Here is a 17533-nt window from a genome sequence, read left to right on the forward strand (position 1 = left end):
ATAATTTATAAAAAAATATAAATAAATACTTTTTTATAGATACACGTATATTAAAAAATGGCTTACTATTGCTGTTACTTTACCAAGAAATATACGCTGGATAATATTATTTATAGTTATGATATGTGATAGCAATATAGTATATATAAAATAATATAATATAATTAAAAATAGTAATAGTTTATAAAAAATATTAATAAATACTTAATTGTAAAAACATTAATATAAAAACGCATTGACTCTTTAAACGACGATATTTTACACTGCAAAGATTTGTGATACGGCAAAACTCCAGAAGTAAAATTTTTATTTTTGATTAATCAGCGATCCTGGGGCTGCATTTTATTATTTTTGACACTCGTTATGTCACAGTTTTCCTTTATGCAATTTTTGACGAAACACGAACTGTTAAAGATTTGAAGTAACTGTCTCCTCAATTGAGTGTACTCGCCCATTTCTTTATGTTCAGGAAGTTCTGCAACAGTTTTTATATCAGTTTTAAACCATTTAAACTGCTCACCGGGATGGTGCAGAGGTTGGTGCTCAGATTGTCAAGCAGCCTTTTTAGTATAGTTCCTGGCAATATCTGAGTACTTACTCGCATTTTATTCCTTTCATGTTGTATTTTCTCATATATTGTATTTTGATATGTTGCGTTGTATATCATGATGGCATTATGTAACAAACGGATAAAAATTTGTAGACGTGAAAGAATTTTTATTAAATCTCTAAAAAGAGTGTTAATAAAAGCTTAGGCTTTCACATTTAAAATCAGCAAATCAAATGCAGTCAAACTAAGTCTAAAAATCCAGTTGGCACTGAAATAACTTTACTTTCTACTTAATAACTATTTTTTTTAAATGTATGCAAAACGATTCATTTTAACTTAAACATTTAGGGTTAAGGGACTTTTAGAAATAGTGCGCTTGAATTCACACGCAAGCAACTTCAAATTCGTTTAATTCGAGTTCGTATTCAGTTTCCAATTTGTGTCGCCTTGAGCTCAGTTATATAACAACTACGTTACAGGAAGCCGATTAGTTAAAAACCAAATTAATGCTGAGTTAACAAATTATTCTTATTTCTGTTTTTTTTTTAGTTTAGCTTATTAAATTTAATATTTTTGGCCGTTACGCATGTCTATTTTATTTGAATTTTATTAAAACGTCTTCATCTAAGTGGTTAAACTCATATTTATTTTAAAACTTTTCAAATCAATTTCATGATATTATGTGAGTGAATCATAATGAGATTGATGATTACCCCGTAATAAGATTTTTGGAATTTTTAATTGATATCGATACAGCGAATAAAATTTCTACTATTAATGATAATAAAATAAATCCATAGATATTCGGAAAATAAATACAAATCCATATAGAGGATATACAATATAACAAATAATAGAACTATTTCAATAGTTGTTTTTGTTGTTGCCGTCGGCCATTGAGGCAGAAGGGTTGCGATTGTTTTTGTTTTCCAGTGGCGCCATCTACGGTGAAGAATTCGACTTCTGCGACACCAATACGTCACAGCCGTTTTTAAACCGGATCCATTCATACATCCATTCATTTGTCCACAGATCGTAATTTTGACTTGAACAGAGAACGAAATTAATCTCCCATTCAGACCCCCAGAGAGGACTTTCTGACCCAACATATTTAGCGTAGCACTTAATTAACAAGGATTATATAGAAATTATCATTTTTAGTGTATAAATATTTATTATTATTATTTTATTATTTTTAATTTATAAGAATTGCATTGAGTTTTTAATATTTTTATGTTTAACTATGAATGACATAGCCTTTAAAAAATCACTTAAAGAAATTTAGGATAAAATGAGACTTTTAATTATCCTTAAAAATCCATAACTCTCCACTCAAGCTTAGATGAATTTCTTAAAAACCGGAAATTCACTTTTTTCTCCAGCAGTATGTTAATGATGTATACTAATTGTCTACTCAAAGCACAATTAATTAAAGTTTTATACAAGGTATTATTTTTTTTTCTTACCTTTAATGAATATTCACTTATTATTTTTACTAAAAAGATTAGAAGTTTTAAAATAAACAATTTGTAATTTTTTTGCGTTAAATCATTTAGTAATAATTTAAAGTACAATAATAGATTTTACTAAATATAACTTAAAATAATTAATATAGTGTTAATTGCTTTTATGAGTTTTTATATCCATTTTGTTACATTATCTTTTCCTTTTAATATTAATTTCTTTTAAAAAATATTTTTGAAATAATTATTTCTTTCTTATTTAATCATTCTATTATTAATTTTTCACAAAAATTTTATTATTGTAGCTTTTTTTGGAGAAAATTCAGTTTTATGAAGAAATATATTTTTATTTTTATCTCATAAAAACTTACTGTTTTCACTCTTTATATATATTTGTTCATTTTAATTTTATTGAAATGTCTTGTTTTTATTTGTAAACTAATTTGAATTTCTTAGTTTTAAATGTGTTTAACCTATTACAACTTTCTTGTATACCTCATCTTTTTACAGCATTCTTATTTGCTTTATATACCTACCTCATACTTATTGCAATTACCTACTCATAATGAAAAGTTTATTTATTATTACGGTTTAAAATTTCTTTCTAAACTATTTAAATTTCTTAAATTTCAATTTAATAGAAATGTGTTGCATATTTAAAAAAATAATAAAAATAATTTTACAAAAAAAAAATAACCGCCCACACGCCTGTTTGTGCAAATCCAATATTGAATTAGCACCATAATATTTGTGAATTTGTGAAATGTGTATTTGTGAAATCTTGAACCCCCAATATCTAAAGAATAACTTAAAATATCAGTTTTATGAAATTATGTAACAAAGTTATGAGTATAATAACTTTGATTTAAAAATGTGTTAAATTTATATTTGTTTTAAATTATATTGAGATCCATTTTCAAAAATACTCATAAAAATACTTAATCATTTTAATATTGAAATTTAAACCAGGATTAAAACAGAATATGAGTAATTGAACCATAATATCGTGCAATTTGCTGTAAATTCACTGCTAAGCCATGTTTGAACTTAATGATCTATAAGAAAGAAAGATTGACATTCGTGGCTGTAACTTTTTTTCGACTCCTCTATTTATGTGATATGTACATAAATATATTGAGTGAGTCGATGTCACATGCTCTAATATCCTATTCACTTTTACTCTAATATCATAATCACATAGGCTACTCAAAAATAAGTTAGGGTATACCACACAACAAAATTGCAATTAATGATTCCAAAGCAAATTGCAGGTTGAACATATGAGATTTCTTCTATCTTTTTCTTTGGGACGATTTGTCTTGCCTTTAATATCATTCTTACATGCGATCTACGCACTCAGTAGACAACAGTTAGCTATTTGAAATGGATCAAAAGATCAGAATCCCGATTTTCGAAGTATTTTGGACAATGCTCCAACATGATTGTATTTGAAATGTTATACAGGCATTATTTGATGACAAGAATTTGTAGAGCTAAGACCAAATTTCGTACTTCCGGAGATAAACTTTCAAAACTTTCGGATAACTTTGAAATCATTTATTGGAATTCCTGTTTAGTGCATTGTTAGAACATTTTATTATGAAATTATGGTAAAATAACGGGCAGCATTCTGTCTATCCGATAAACCATACATTTTATGGTTAGGAACATTTTTTGCCTTTACGGTTTTTAAACCTTTTCTTACTGCACGGTTAAGAAAAAATGAATACAAAGCTACTGTTTTTTAACCCTTTACAACTTGCATAGTTTCTAAACCATAAAAATAAAACTTCAGTAGACATTGGAGTTCTGTGGATGTTGTGCCATTTATGAGTGAATGATAGTTTCATATTCCAATAACCCAGGGCACTTGAGGAGTGCAGGACACTGGAAACTCTTCTTGTACTGAAGGAATGGAATAAGTATGGTGGAGTCAACGTTCGGATTCGAACCACATACAGCCGGAGATGACATATTGACCGATTAACCCTCTCAACTATTGTGAGTACCCATAAGCACGGAAAAAAATAGCTTCATAAGGTGGGCATAGTTGGAGTAGATAGAATTCCAGTTGCAAACCATATTAGGTAAAAACAATCAATATACGTTTTTTCTCACAATTAACAGTTCGAATATAATTTTAATTATGGATATGTGAATGTGTTGGTTGAAAATGGCGAAATAACAATTAAATAAATTGCTATTTAATCTTTTTTACCGAGAAAAATCTCACAGTGTATAGGCTTGCTCAATTGCTTGAGATATAATTGAAATTCATATTAAATCAGAAATCCATTCTGACACTTTGAGTATTTTAGGAATACCGCAGTGTCCCTGTCACTCCCAGGCTGGGGAAAGGTACACCAAGATTGTGACAAAAGTTCTGAGAACATAAAATTAAAAGAATATATACGAGCAACACTAGGTCTAAATCAGTTTTGTCTCATTTCTTTTAGGGAAATCATACTTTAAATGTGTCTTAGGTATAGAAAAGAAAGAACTTAAGAATACCGTAAGCAAGAAAATCCTATTCCTTATTCCAAATAGCGGAAAATATAATGTAAAAAATTGGTTGAAAAAATTGGAAAAATTGGTAAGATAATCAGGTAGAGTGAAAGTGGAATTCAACGTAGTGGTTATCAATGATCTAAAGTAAAGAGCAAGTGATGAATTAGTTAACTTCTTTTTATTTAATATTGCGCGAATATCAAAAAAAAAATTATCCGAATTTGATTTATTTAGACATTTTAAGCAAACATAACTGAAACACGCTTATTTCATTAGTATTAGATAACTAAAAGAAATTTTAAAAAAAGGTGCCATTTTTAAGGGGGTTCTTTTCATAAGCAGAAATCCATTCGGATAAATACAAAAATGATTTGTTTACAGGAAATTAAGAAACAAAACAAAAACAGATTAACAGATACTATGTATTGTGCTCTTATTAAAGCCCAGATATTCTAACTCCAACATGCACAAGCCACCCTAGGAGTTCACAATTCGATCTGATTTGATCACTGACGAAAAGAACATATCATTCTCGCAACTACGGTTTCCACCAGTTTCCATGGAAGCAATCTGTTGCAAGATAGCTTATAACTCACTAGGGACAATTAATGTAATTGCTTTAACTTGCAACAAAAAGCAACAATTACAAAACAATGCTTCAAATTGCCCTATATATTTAATTTTGCTCTTAACGTAAATTTCAAAAGAGTTTATTTGTAACCAAAAATAGAATTTTTCTTTGAAGAAAAAGAGAAAAACGTAGATTTGTTTAAATGACACTAATATGTTGTCTAATCAAATTTTACCAGAAACACTTTTGAAAGAGAAAATACAAGTCGTAATATGAAGGTTTGGGGAAAAATATAGATAATCCATTTTTTTGTATACATGAAATTTTATATAGAACTGCTCGTTTTTATTATTTCAAGATAGGTATTTCACAAATTTCCTGAATTTCCAATTATAGCATATTACACAAGGACATATCATTTGCTTTCATGGAAATATTGGTGTCTTTCATCAAAAACGCTCTTCTGAGCAATTTAAAAACACTGTTTTGCATTATAGTGATTCCAGTCGCTCTTGCGATTTTTTTTTAACTTTTAAATATTAGGCTTTTTTTTTAAACTAAAATTATGTTTTTTAGTAACTCACTGAGGTAGAATTTACTGGGTTTTTACTCTGAAATTTATATTAGCATTTAATATTTAAGTCAAACATTTTGCTTTCCCTAAGGGCAACTTTTTTTGAAAAACAAACTGTTTCGTTTTTTTTTGTTTAACTTTTCTTAAACTAAGCGTGAGTAAAAAATAAATCTTTGGATCAACATTTTAGAATTTACATATAATTTTAACAAATATTACGTATATCAGCACTCAGCCTTCCTTTTACAACGTAATAGAAATTCCCTAAAGGCAGTTTTTCAAAATATTGAACAAGGAATACTTGACTTAACAACAGTTTTTGAATAGTTGTTATGTTTCTTTTCTAACAAAACAAAAATGAGTTTCAATTCCAATTACTTTTGTTCCTCAGAACCTTTTAGAAAACCTTTTTCGCCACAATCCCTCTTTCCAAATCTAGAAATTCTTTAATATTTTACCTTGGGGTTTTGGAAGAGGACTGTTGAATCCTGTATCGATTCCTATCCTATCGAACAGCGAAAATAATAAAAGTAAAAATGATGTAAGAGGAAAAAACATCAATGACGGAAACGAATTGAAAGTGTGTGGTAAAAATGTCCCAGAAATACCAGAGCTATCAAAAGTGATGCGACTCTGAAAAAAGGTTTATAGAGCAATAAAATAATTTTCTACCTCAAGCATGTATTTTTAAAGATATATTTTTCTTTGTGAACTCTCATCTGTGTTAGGAAATAGTTCTCCAATATATTTTGAAGTAATAGATGGTGCATAAAATATGGTTGATTATAATATTTGCTTGCAAAAAGGAGTATTCTTACTGATGCAGATTCTCCCAATGAATGTCATATATTCTGGTCAGATAGACACTTCTAAAATAAAGATCAGGAGAAAATCAATAGCCGAAATTTTAGTCATTTTCAAATATGCCTCTTTTACACTGAGAGAAAAGTTCCTGTACAAGAAACGTACTGTAATGACATTTTCCCATTAAATGTCCAGTTTTCTGGAAAGATATACACCTCTAAAATAAAGATTAAGGAAACGTTAGTAGCTGAAAAACCTTTTAGTCACATGCAAATATGCTTCCCTTACACTGAGAAAAAAGTTCCAGTAAAAGAAACGTACTATAATGACATTTTTCCTATTAAATGTCCAGTTTTCTGGGAAGATGTACACCCCTAAAATAAGGATTAAGGAAACGTTAATAGCTGAAAAACCTTTTAGTCACATGCAAATATGCTTTTCTTACACTGACAAAAAAGGTTCCAGTAAAAGTACCGTACTGTAATGACATTTTCCCATTAAATGTTCAGTTTTCTAGGAAGATGTACACCTCTAAAATAAAGATTAAAGAAAAGTCAATAGCTGAAAAACCTTTTAGTCACATGCAAATAAGCTTCACTTACACTGAGAAACAAGTTTCCGTAAAAGTACCTTAATGTAATGACATTTCTGGTAATAAAAACTATAATTCTGGTTAATAAAACCAAAAAATAAATTATTTAAACCACAATAAAGTATTAAACCACAACAACTTATCTATGTGAAATAGTTCTCCAATATATTTTGAAGTAATAGATGGTACATAAAATATGGTTGATTAAAATATTTGCTTGCGAAAGGGAGTATTCATACTGCTGCAGATTCCCATTAAATGTCCAGTTTTCTGGGAAGATGGACACCTCTGAAATAAAGATTATGAAAAAGTCAATAGCTGAAAAACCTTTTAGTCACATGCAAATATGCTTCACTTACACTGAGAAACAAGTTTCCGTAAAAGTACCTTAATGTAATGACATTTCTGGTAATAACAAGCTATAATTCTGGTTAATAAAACCAAAAATAACGTATTTAAAGCACTATGACACATTGCCTTTTTAAATTTTAGTATAAAAATACTAGCGCTGCACACTTGTTGTTTTAAAATCTTGCCTCCGGACGATTCTAATTTGAGTATGGGTGAAACGCTGGAAGGTGAACTTTTTATAATAGATATATAATTCTATGGCACTTTGTATCATCCACACTGAAAAAAATAAGCAATTCATCATTTTTTCCCCTCATCACAGCTTTATTTCGAAGAAATCAAAGCATAACTGGTGCATGCGCAGTTACACGGAATTTCTTCAATGATGAAAATGCTCAGTAAGATAAAATAAGTAAAATATTCAGTAAGATAATTCAGTAAGATAAGAAAAAATTGCAACTACTAACGAAATTGTAAGATGGTTCGATTCATATAAAGTCTCACATAGTGGCGAATCTGACTCAATACCTGATGTAGGATTCATATTCTTCTTACTTTACATTTAAAAGATTTTGGACTTGAACCCACTATGTCGATTATCAATAGAGATGATAAAATACTTCATAAATAATTCCACAATAAATAAACAAATACCGACAGAATCCAAAATGGTTGAGTATCTTCATAAAGTCACCAATTTCAGAGAACTTAAATGAATCATGATCTTCAACAACTTCATCACACGTCAAAGTTATCATATTTTGTCACAAAGAGTTATTGAACTATTGAATAAAATAACAGGCAATCTCAGACAACAAAGTGGAAGCATTCGAGTTGAGAAGACTATTTAATGCCTACGATACCAAGTTTCCGAAAGTCAAAGCAAGTGAAACGAGTATTGTAATTAAACCGTCCAAGCAAATTAAACCTTTCACGCTTATACAGAAGAGAAATTCCATTGATTAAAGCATTTCACATAATTCTTTCGCTATGGGTTTCAAACGTTGAAGGAAATTTCAAGGTGTCAAATGAATTCGAAAAAGGTATGGGTGAAATTCCCGGAAGGAGTTAAAACTGAACATATGGTTGCATTGCATAGTGCACACGAACTTACGCATAATGTTTAAATAATTAATTGTCGCAATTCATGTTCTTCTCTAAATAATAAATGAACATTTTTAGGAATCGCTAGTATATTGTCAGCTAATTTGTTTGGCATATCTAAGCTATATATATAGAATGTATATATATATAAATATATATAGTATCAAATTGTCCACAAGTTACATTTAAGTTTTGAAAACTCGTCAATATTTTTGTACTATTAAGTGGTACCTTTCTGCAATTATCTATAGGATTTGTTTTGAGTTTATTAAACTATACAAGCCTACTTCAGTCAAAATATTTACAAAGTGATTAAATTTTAAAATAAAATATTTATTTGTTTCTAAAAAATATTTCGAAGTTTTCTTTGTTTTTGTTTAAAATACAAGCTATATAAAGTAATTTTTCAATTAATGCGTTTTTAAATGACGGGTTTAGGATAACTTATTAGCTACATTATCAAATTGTTCGAAAGATCATGTTTGGTCTAAATTTCAACTATGCCCTTATTTAAACGCATACCATGTAAAGAATATGTTTTCTGTAGTCTTTTTTTTTCTTTTCTACGTGATATAAGCTTGAATAAGTATCGTGTCCTCATTCAAACACGTACCATGTAAAGAATCTATACACATACAATAACAAAACTCAAGAAAAATAAAATTCAGTGTAGGTATATATTAAGATATGTGTGTTGAGCCGCGGTGGCTCAGGGGATAGAGCATTCCCCTTACCAATGAGGTGAGCCGGGTTCGAATACCAGCCACAGCTGGTCGAGTCGAATGTCATATTAGGCTAACCACACTGCTGACGTGAAATATCCTCAGTGGTAGACGGATCATGGGTTAGAGTCCCCTTGCCGTCAGGCTAACCGTGAGAGGTTTTCGTGGTCTTCCTCTTGCAACGCAAATGCGGGTTAGTTCCATCAACAATTCCTCCACGAAGACAAATTTCTCTCAATACTTGATCCTGGAGTTACCTTGTCTTCTGGATTGGGTTCAAAATTACAAAGAGTTGAGCATAGGGTTCACAAACCCAAAATTGGGTCGGCTGTTCAACGACGGTTATAAAAAAATAAAAGATATGAGTGTGGTTATACTTACTCAATATAACATGTTCTGTTATATTTGTTATTGAATATTTTTTAATTTGGAGTTGCTAATGACTCAATCAAAAAGAATTCTTCAGTATTTTTTTTTAAAAAACATTGAATTGTTTTATTTGTTTTCATTTATAGCAAATAACTGAATGGGGAAAATGATAAATCAATCCATTCTGAGGTAGAGAAAAAAAAGCTGGGTATCGCAACGTTTTATTACAAAACATGAGAGAAAAAAATGGGGGGTTTTTTCTTTTCGGGTGAACAAAAAATTTTTGCGTCTTTTACTTACATACCGCCAAAATATGGTGATAGGATTAAAGGATTTCACTTTCTTACCATACATGTTGTATGTTCTTATTCCCATTGAGTGAAAGCTTTTTATATGTGGAAGGATATTTAAGTTTGTTTTTTGAAAAAAAAATCGCAAAACTGTATTTTGAACTTTTATAAAAGTGTTGTGATGTATATATACATAATCACGTTCGACAAATTTAAAAACAAAATGCCAAACCGGATGGAAAAATAATAACTCACATAAAAAATAAAATCCGGAGCCATGAATGGCTTGGTATATGAATTTCCTACATTTTAATCTCCCTTTCTTTACTTTTCTGCAGTTATTCGGAACATATAAAATTTTTAAAAGTGAATTTTAAAGGAGCATATGACAGTATAAATAAATATAATAATTGTAAATCAACCATTATGGTTACATTCTTTGACATTTTTCACTAAAGTATTTTAACAGCTGGGTTTTCTGCAATTTTTATGTAAAAGAACATCGAACCAAAAGTGAAGTGATTGAGGTATTTCACCAAAGAGTTTTATAATTCTTTTTAAATCTTCATAGGCATCATGTTATGAGAAAACTAAACAGCTGCAAACATATATTTGTTTATATTTTATAAATTAAAATTTTAACTCGTATTAAAATTTATTACTATTTTTGCATTCGTATTGTATTTATCAAGTTTAAAAACAAAAAATCTAAATTTCCAAGTTACTCAAGAAAATTTCCAGATTATACAAAAGAAAGAGAAAAATAGTACTGTCAAAACTTCCAAAATATGATTAAATTATCGTGTTTCTGACTCTATGGAACCACTTAAGAGTTTTAACGAAACAATTTTGTAATGATTTTGGTAAATTCAGCTGTAAAATATCGTTTCATAATTTATGATAAATTAGGTAAATGTGGTCATGAGAACTTTGAGCAAGACGTAAAAACCATTCATTCGGTTAATTTACTTTCAGTTTTGTAATTTTTACTATATGTATGGTAATAAGAATTTTAATTTTGAAAACCAGAATTTCCTTTAAATCTTTACTATTTAAATAGAATACTTACCAAATGAAGATTTAATTACCGTGTATTTTGGTTTTAATAACCAATTTCCTTTTTTTAACAGAATTGCCATTAACATACATTACGTAGCATTTTACTGGAACTGGAACTTTTTTCTCAGTGTAGGAGACCAGATGTTTCTATGTATTTTGCAATAATCTCGAAGAAATCCAGGAAATTTCTGTAGTACTTAAGTGGAAACAATATTGAGACACATTTTTGTGTACAAATATCACGTTTGGAAAAATTATGGATTGTTTTTATCTGCCCTCTAGCTTTTATTGTGCTTTATCAGCTACCACAGTATTTGGTGCTCTTTAAGCAAATATAACAAAGAGAGATCTTCACTTATAAACCTAAAAATAATTTTTAAACAAAGAAAAATACTTATTGTAGATGAATATCTTGAGTTTTTCTTCCAAGAAAATGTCGAAATAAGCACCTTAAAAAAGGATTCCTATGAAATATTCTCAATCAATTGTCTCTAGTGATTCATTAGCTGAGGCAAGAATCTCAAAAGAATCACGTAGAAAACTAGTTTATCAGATCTCGTTCGTAATCTTGCTTCTTTTTATACTTACTTCTTACTTTCCCTATTGAAACACCAGAGCAGATAATTCAATTTTTAATATTTCTTTCTTTTATTAAGGTACTTTGTAATTTTAATGCAGGGTACGTAAAATTGGATTTCAATTTGAGTTCAATCGGTATTTATTTAGAGTAGTTTTCAGTTCAATATTTATTAATATCATGTCGCCAGGTTTGTCAATGCTCAACCATAATATATAAGAAACATAGTATAATAATATATAAGTTACAATATAAGATAATATCAAAGTATATATATATAAAGTATAAGTATAAGTATCCCGATGATGAGTTCAGTTCTCAATGCTTGGTCATAATATATATGAAAATAACTATTTTTAATTGCAAAAGATTTTCTGTAACAGTTCACTGTGGGCCATAGAGGTTAAAGCTCCCCAATTTCGTGACCAACTGCATGATTGTGACAGTGTAATTTATATTGTGCACAGGCCGTCTTTACTTCCCAGACAAGCCAGTACAAATCGATCTGAAGCTGGTTAGGCTTCAATCATCCATTGGGAATCGAACACCAGTACTTCATATTAACAATTCAGCGCCTCAACCATTGAGCCGTCGCCACTCGATTGTTAGTTAAAACTACTCAATTTTATTCTATTTCAGTCAATTTTATTTTCCAAGTTATAATTTTCGCAAAGCTTTTTTTAATTTATGAATTTTACTTCAACTAAGCGTATTTTATAGATTAAACAATTTTGCATGTCTTGATTAGTTAACAACTGTTCAAGGTCTGAAAAACCTTTACATTCTAACAAAAATTGGTTTAGCTTTGAACCATGAGATAACTATTCTTGAACCATACCTTCAAGCAAATTTTTGACATTCTTAAAGAATTGCAGAATTGAACCTTTTTTCTCTTTAGGTTAGATAAAATAGATTTTAATCAAGTTCATAAAAACTCTGATTTACAATAATATGGTTCAAACTAGCACAGTATTTTGAAGCTTAAACAAATATATTGTCCAATAACCATCGAAATTTCTAACCATATATGGTACATGGACACATTATTTGTGTGCTCTGCAAAGGAAATTTGTGCTCTGGAAAAATTTGAAATTTTAATAATGGTCACTCGACCCCCAAATAATTTTTTACGACAAATTTACGATTTATTTTAGATTTTACTCTATACCAGGCGTTACATAAAAACTGCCCTTAATATACATTTTAAAAATTCTTGTCAAAATTAAAACGAAAAGTTTACACATGGAATTAATATTTGAGAAACAAAATACAAAAACGCTATCGAAATCAGGCGAATTACAGTAGAGAGAGGTGAATGCAATAAACATAAAAACAGACTTAATTGAGGTTAAAAATTGCAGGCGTTTCTAATTATCGCTTTTCCCCTCAATCAACATGTCTTCTTTTTTATTAAAAACGCTTCCATATAGTGTGATTTGCTTTTCCTCTCAATGTCTGCTTGTTTATTAAAAACGCTTATATATAGTGTGATTTGCTTTTCCCATCAATCAACATGTCTTGTTTATTAAAAACGCTTCCATATAGTGTGATTTGCTTTTCCCCTCAAGCAAGAAGTTTCCTTGTTTATTAAAAATGCTTCCATATAGTGTGATTTGCTTTTCCCCTCAATCAACATGAGTTCTTGTTTATTAAAAACGCTACCATATAGTGTGATTTGCTTTTCCCCTCAATCAACATGTCTTCTTGTTTATTAAATACGTGTCCGTTTAGTGTGATTTGCTACCCCTCAATCAAACCTGTCTTTTCGTTTATTAAATAAGCCTTTATGTAATGTGATTTGCTTCCCCTCAATCAAACCTGTCTTCTTGTTAATAAATTATGCGTCCACGTAGTGTGATTTGCTTTTCTCCTCAATCAACATCTCTTCTTGTTTATCAATTACGCGTTCACGTAGTGTGATTTGCTTTTCCCCTCCATCAACATCTCTTCTTGTTTATCAAATACTCGTCCATGTAGTGTGATTTGTTTTTCCTCTCAATCAACATCTCTTCTTGTTTATCAAATACGCGTCCATGTAGTGTGATTTGCTTTTCCCCTCAATCAACATCTCTTCTTGTTTATCAAATACACGTCTATGTAGTGTGATTTGNATTGGTTTAGCTTTGAACCATGAGATAACTATTCTTGAACCATACTTTCAAGCAAATTTTTGACATTCTTAAAAAATTACAGAATTGAACCTTTTTTCTCTTTAGGTTAGATAAAATAGATTTTAATCAGGTTCATAAAAACTCTGATTCACAATAATATGGTTCAAAGTAGCACAGTTTTGAAGCTTAAACAAATGTATCGTTCAATAACCAACGAAATTTCCTACCATATATAGTACATGGGCACATTATTTGTGTGCTCTGCAAAGGAAATTTGTGCTCTGGAAAAATTTGAAATTTTAATAATGGTGACTCGACCCCCAAATAATTTTTTTACGACAAATTTACGATTAATTTTAGATTTTACTCTATACCAGGAGTTCCATAAGAACTGCCCTTAATATATATTTTAAAAATTCTTGTCAAAATTAAAACGAAAAGTTTACACATGGAATTAATATTTGAAAAACAAAATACAAAAACGCTATCGAAATCAGGTGAATTACAGTAGAGAGAGGTGAATGCAATAAACATAAAAACAGACTTAATTAAGGTTAAAAATTGCAGGCATTTCTAATTATCGCTTTTCCCCTCAATCGACATGTTTTCTTGTTTATTAAAAACGCTTCCATATAGTGTGATTTGCTTTTCCCCTCAATCAACATGCCTGCTTGTTTATTAAAAACGCTTATATATAGTGTGATTTGCTTTTCCCATCAATCAACATGTCTTCTTGTTTATTAAAAACGCTTCCATATAGTGCGATTTGCTTTTCCCCTCAATCAACATGAGTTCTTGTTTATTAAAAACGCTTCCATATAGTGTGATTTGCTTTTCCCCTCAATCAACATCTCTTCTTGTTTATCAAATACGCGTCCATGTAGTGTGATTTGCTTTTCCCCTCAATCAACATCTCTTCTTGTTTACCAAATACGCGTCCATGTAGTGTGATTTGCTTTTCCCCTCAATCAACATCTCTTCTTGTTTATCAAATACGCGTCCACGTAGTGTGATTTGCTTTTCCCCTCAATCAACATCTCTTCTTGTTTATCAAATACGCGTCTATGTAGTGTGATTTGCTTTTCCCCTCAATCAACATCTCTTCTCGTTTATCAATTACGCGTCCAAGTAGTGTGATTTGCTTTTCCCCTCAATCAACATCTCTTCTTGTTTATCAATTACGCGTCCATGTAGTGTGATTTACAACCCCTCAATCAAACTTGTCTTTTCGTTAATTAAATAAGCCTTTATATAATGTGATTTGCTTCCACCCCTCAATCAAACATATCTTCTTGTTTATTAAATACGCCCCCATAACGTGTGATTTGCCTCCCTTCTCAATTAAACCTGTTTTGTCGCTTATTAAATACGCCTCCATGTAATGGGAATAGCTTCCCCCCTCAACCTAACCTGTCTTCTTGTTTATTAAATACGCTTACATGTATTGTGATTTGCTTCGCCCCTTAATCAAACCTGTCTTCTTGTTTATTAAATATGCCTCCATTTAGTGTGATTTGTCATATTTGCAAAACGTTTTTGTTACGTTTTGTTTCCTCTGTTAAATATTAATTTTTGCCCCCATTGTGTGTTTTTTTTTTCATTTCTTCTTTGATAAGACATCTAAAGTTACGTATTAAGAACGGTCCATATGCAACACCCAATATTTAACAAATGTGTTTATAATTATTTCAATGCATTTGAAATAAATTTAATATATTTTGATGTCCCCGGTATCTTTCATATTTCAAGTTCTATTTACGAATAGGTTTGTTTAATTTCTCAAAGTGGTTAAAGTTCGAAAAACATATTCATTTCTCAGATAATTTAAGATTTTGAAACTCGCAAAACAAAATTTCTCAAAAAATTAGTTAGGGAATATTTAGGGAAATTAATATATACTTTTTTTTTAATTTCAACTTTAAAAAAAAACTCTACATTTAAGCTTTTCCCTACTTAAGTAGTAGTATCTAAACTCAACCATTATCGTCTGCAGAGGAAATTAATGTAAATTTGCAAGCCTGCCTTTTAAAGATTAGAATGCATAATCAGAATGTTTATTTTGCAAGTGTGGATGGAATAAATTAAAAATATGGTAGAAATAAAATACTCTTATTTTTAATTAAAACGAGCAAACTTTCTAGAATAATTAGGTAATGTAAACAACTGGTAATAGCAGTAAAGAGAAATAACGATATTTTAAATAAATGATCCCAAAAATATTTTCACCATTTCTCTTCATTTAAGTGACATTTAGCATTAAATCACAGCTTGTAATAATTATTATAAGTGCATATTTTTATGTAAGATATGCAAGCAATGTTTATTTTTCATTTGGTACATAAATTTAGAAAAACAGATAAAATAACATATTTATCCCGATTTAGTTATTTTATTTGTATAATTTTTGTTGGTTAATATTTGTTTTGAAAGCAATTTTGTAAGCTGATTTATTGATAAGTTTGTACATTTTCAGATTTATAGACGGTCTGTTTATTTTCTTATTTATGGATATTTAGTTTCATTTTCTTATTTATAATCCGTTCTACTAATTTTTACACAGGAAAAGAAATCTATTATATTACGAAAAATTTTGGCAGCAAGAGATTAACCGTAGACTACGGAAAATAAAACACATTGAGAGAAATTTCCTGTTAGAAATCTGTATAGATAATACATTTGTACTCATCTCATATTTTGCGTAAGCCAGGGTGCACCAGAGAAATTTGACATGAAGGTAGCTGAGTACATTCTAGTTTGCATAGCGAAACAGATTTTCAAAATTTTAAATAGTTTTATCTATTTCCATTTTTAGCTTTTTTCATCTATTTGACCTTACACAAAAATTATGCGTTATCAAAAATGACCTATTTTTAATTATTTGATTCTTAAATATCCATAAAAAAGAGACTTAAATTTTTTAACCATAATCAATTACTCTTTTTAAATTTATTGACAAACAATTATAAATTCCAAGGCAGCACTGTTTACATTTTTTCAACCATTTCGGTAAGCGAGAACAATTTCTAATTTAAATTTTTCAATCAGACTTCTTAATTAAAAACACATTTTTGAGAAGAATAATTGAAAATTATAAAAAAAGAAGGATTTAAGCAATTGGATTTGCATGCAATAAATCCATTAAATTGAAATTATTAATTAATCAAAACGCCAAGACGAGTTAATCAACTTTTACTCTTAAGTCATTTTCTAAAAATGCCAAAATAATAAAAAAAGATGGAAAAGAAAATGTTAACACATTGAACATACCACTCGGATTTACAGATAAATAGTCACTTTAATCATCTGCAAACACACCTGATGCAAAAATTTGTGAACATGTCAAAATTTAATTTGATTTGCAAGCAGATAAATATTATTTTTAATTACAAAACGAAACGCCTGTCTGATTAGCGAAGTGAATTAATCTTTTCTTTCGAAACTAGGAATGTACAGAATTATTTCGCAATTATTTGTGTACAGTTGTCTGGGTAGGAAATATTGATTAAACGAAGGAAAATGCTTTTCTTTCATTTTTCGTTAGAAATATTCGTTTTAAACTCTCTTCTCTAATCCTTTAAGAATTTGTTTGTATTTCAACTGTGCTTATACGCTTGTTGAAATAAGTGTTTTTCACTTAGTAAATACTATCAGATTAAAAATAAACGTATCAGATTGAAGTTATTTGAATTGTTTAACGTATGAAAAAAATATAAAAAGAAAATTTTTTTTCAGTTTTTAAAAAGAGATTGATATTCAATAATAGTAGTTATTAGCAAGTGAAAGATCATAAGTTTCTTCTACAAAATTACATAGTTTTGCTCTACATACGCAGATACTAAACAGCTTAAAAGATAATATATGCAGGAATATATTTATATATATATATAT

At 29.3% G+C, this 17533-nt stretch overlaps 1 protein-coding gene and 1 long non-coding RNA gene across 2 annotated transcripts in view; one reads left to right on the forward strand and one right to left on the reverse strand.

Moving 5' to 3' along the window:
* LOC107440923 (dual specificity calcium/calmodulin-dependent 3',5'-cyclic nucleotide phosphodiesterase 1A) overlaps positions 1-17533 on the forward strand; it is a 535122-nt gene that overhangs the window by 249205 nt on the left and 268384 nt on the right. The gene's annotated exons all lie outside the window — the stretch shown is intronic.
* On the reverse strand, positions 7202-17045 carry LOC139427196 (uncharacterized). Its single transcript, XR_011638332.1, has 2 exons — positions 16913-17045; positions 7202-7350 (listed from the first exon to the last, which is right to left on the reverse strand). It is a non-coding gene; the product is annotated as an uncharacterized lncRNA (long non-coding RNA).

Source organism: Parasteatoda tepidariorum, chromosome X2, assembly GCF_043381705.1.
Source record: "Parasteatoda tepidariorum isolate YZ-2023 chromosome X2, CAS_Ptep_4.0, whole genome shotgun sequence".
In the NCBI taxonomy this organism is placed as follows: Eukaryota; Metazoa; Arthropoda; class Arachnida; order Araneae; family Theridiidae; genus Parasteatoda; species Parasteatoda tepidariorum.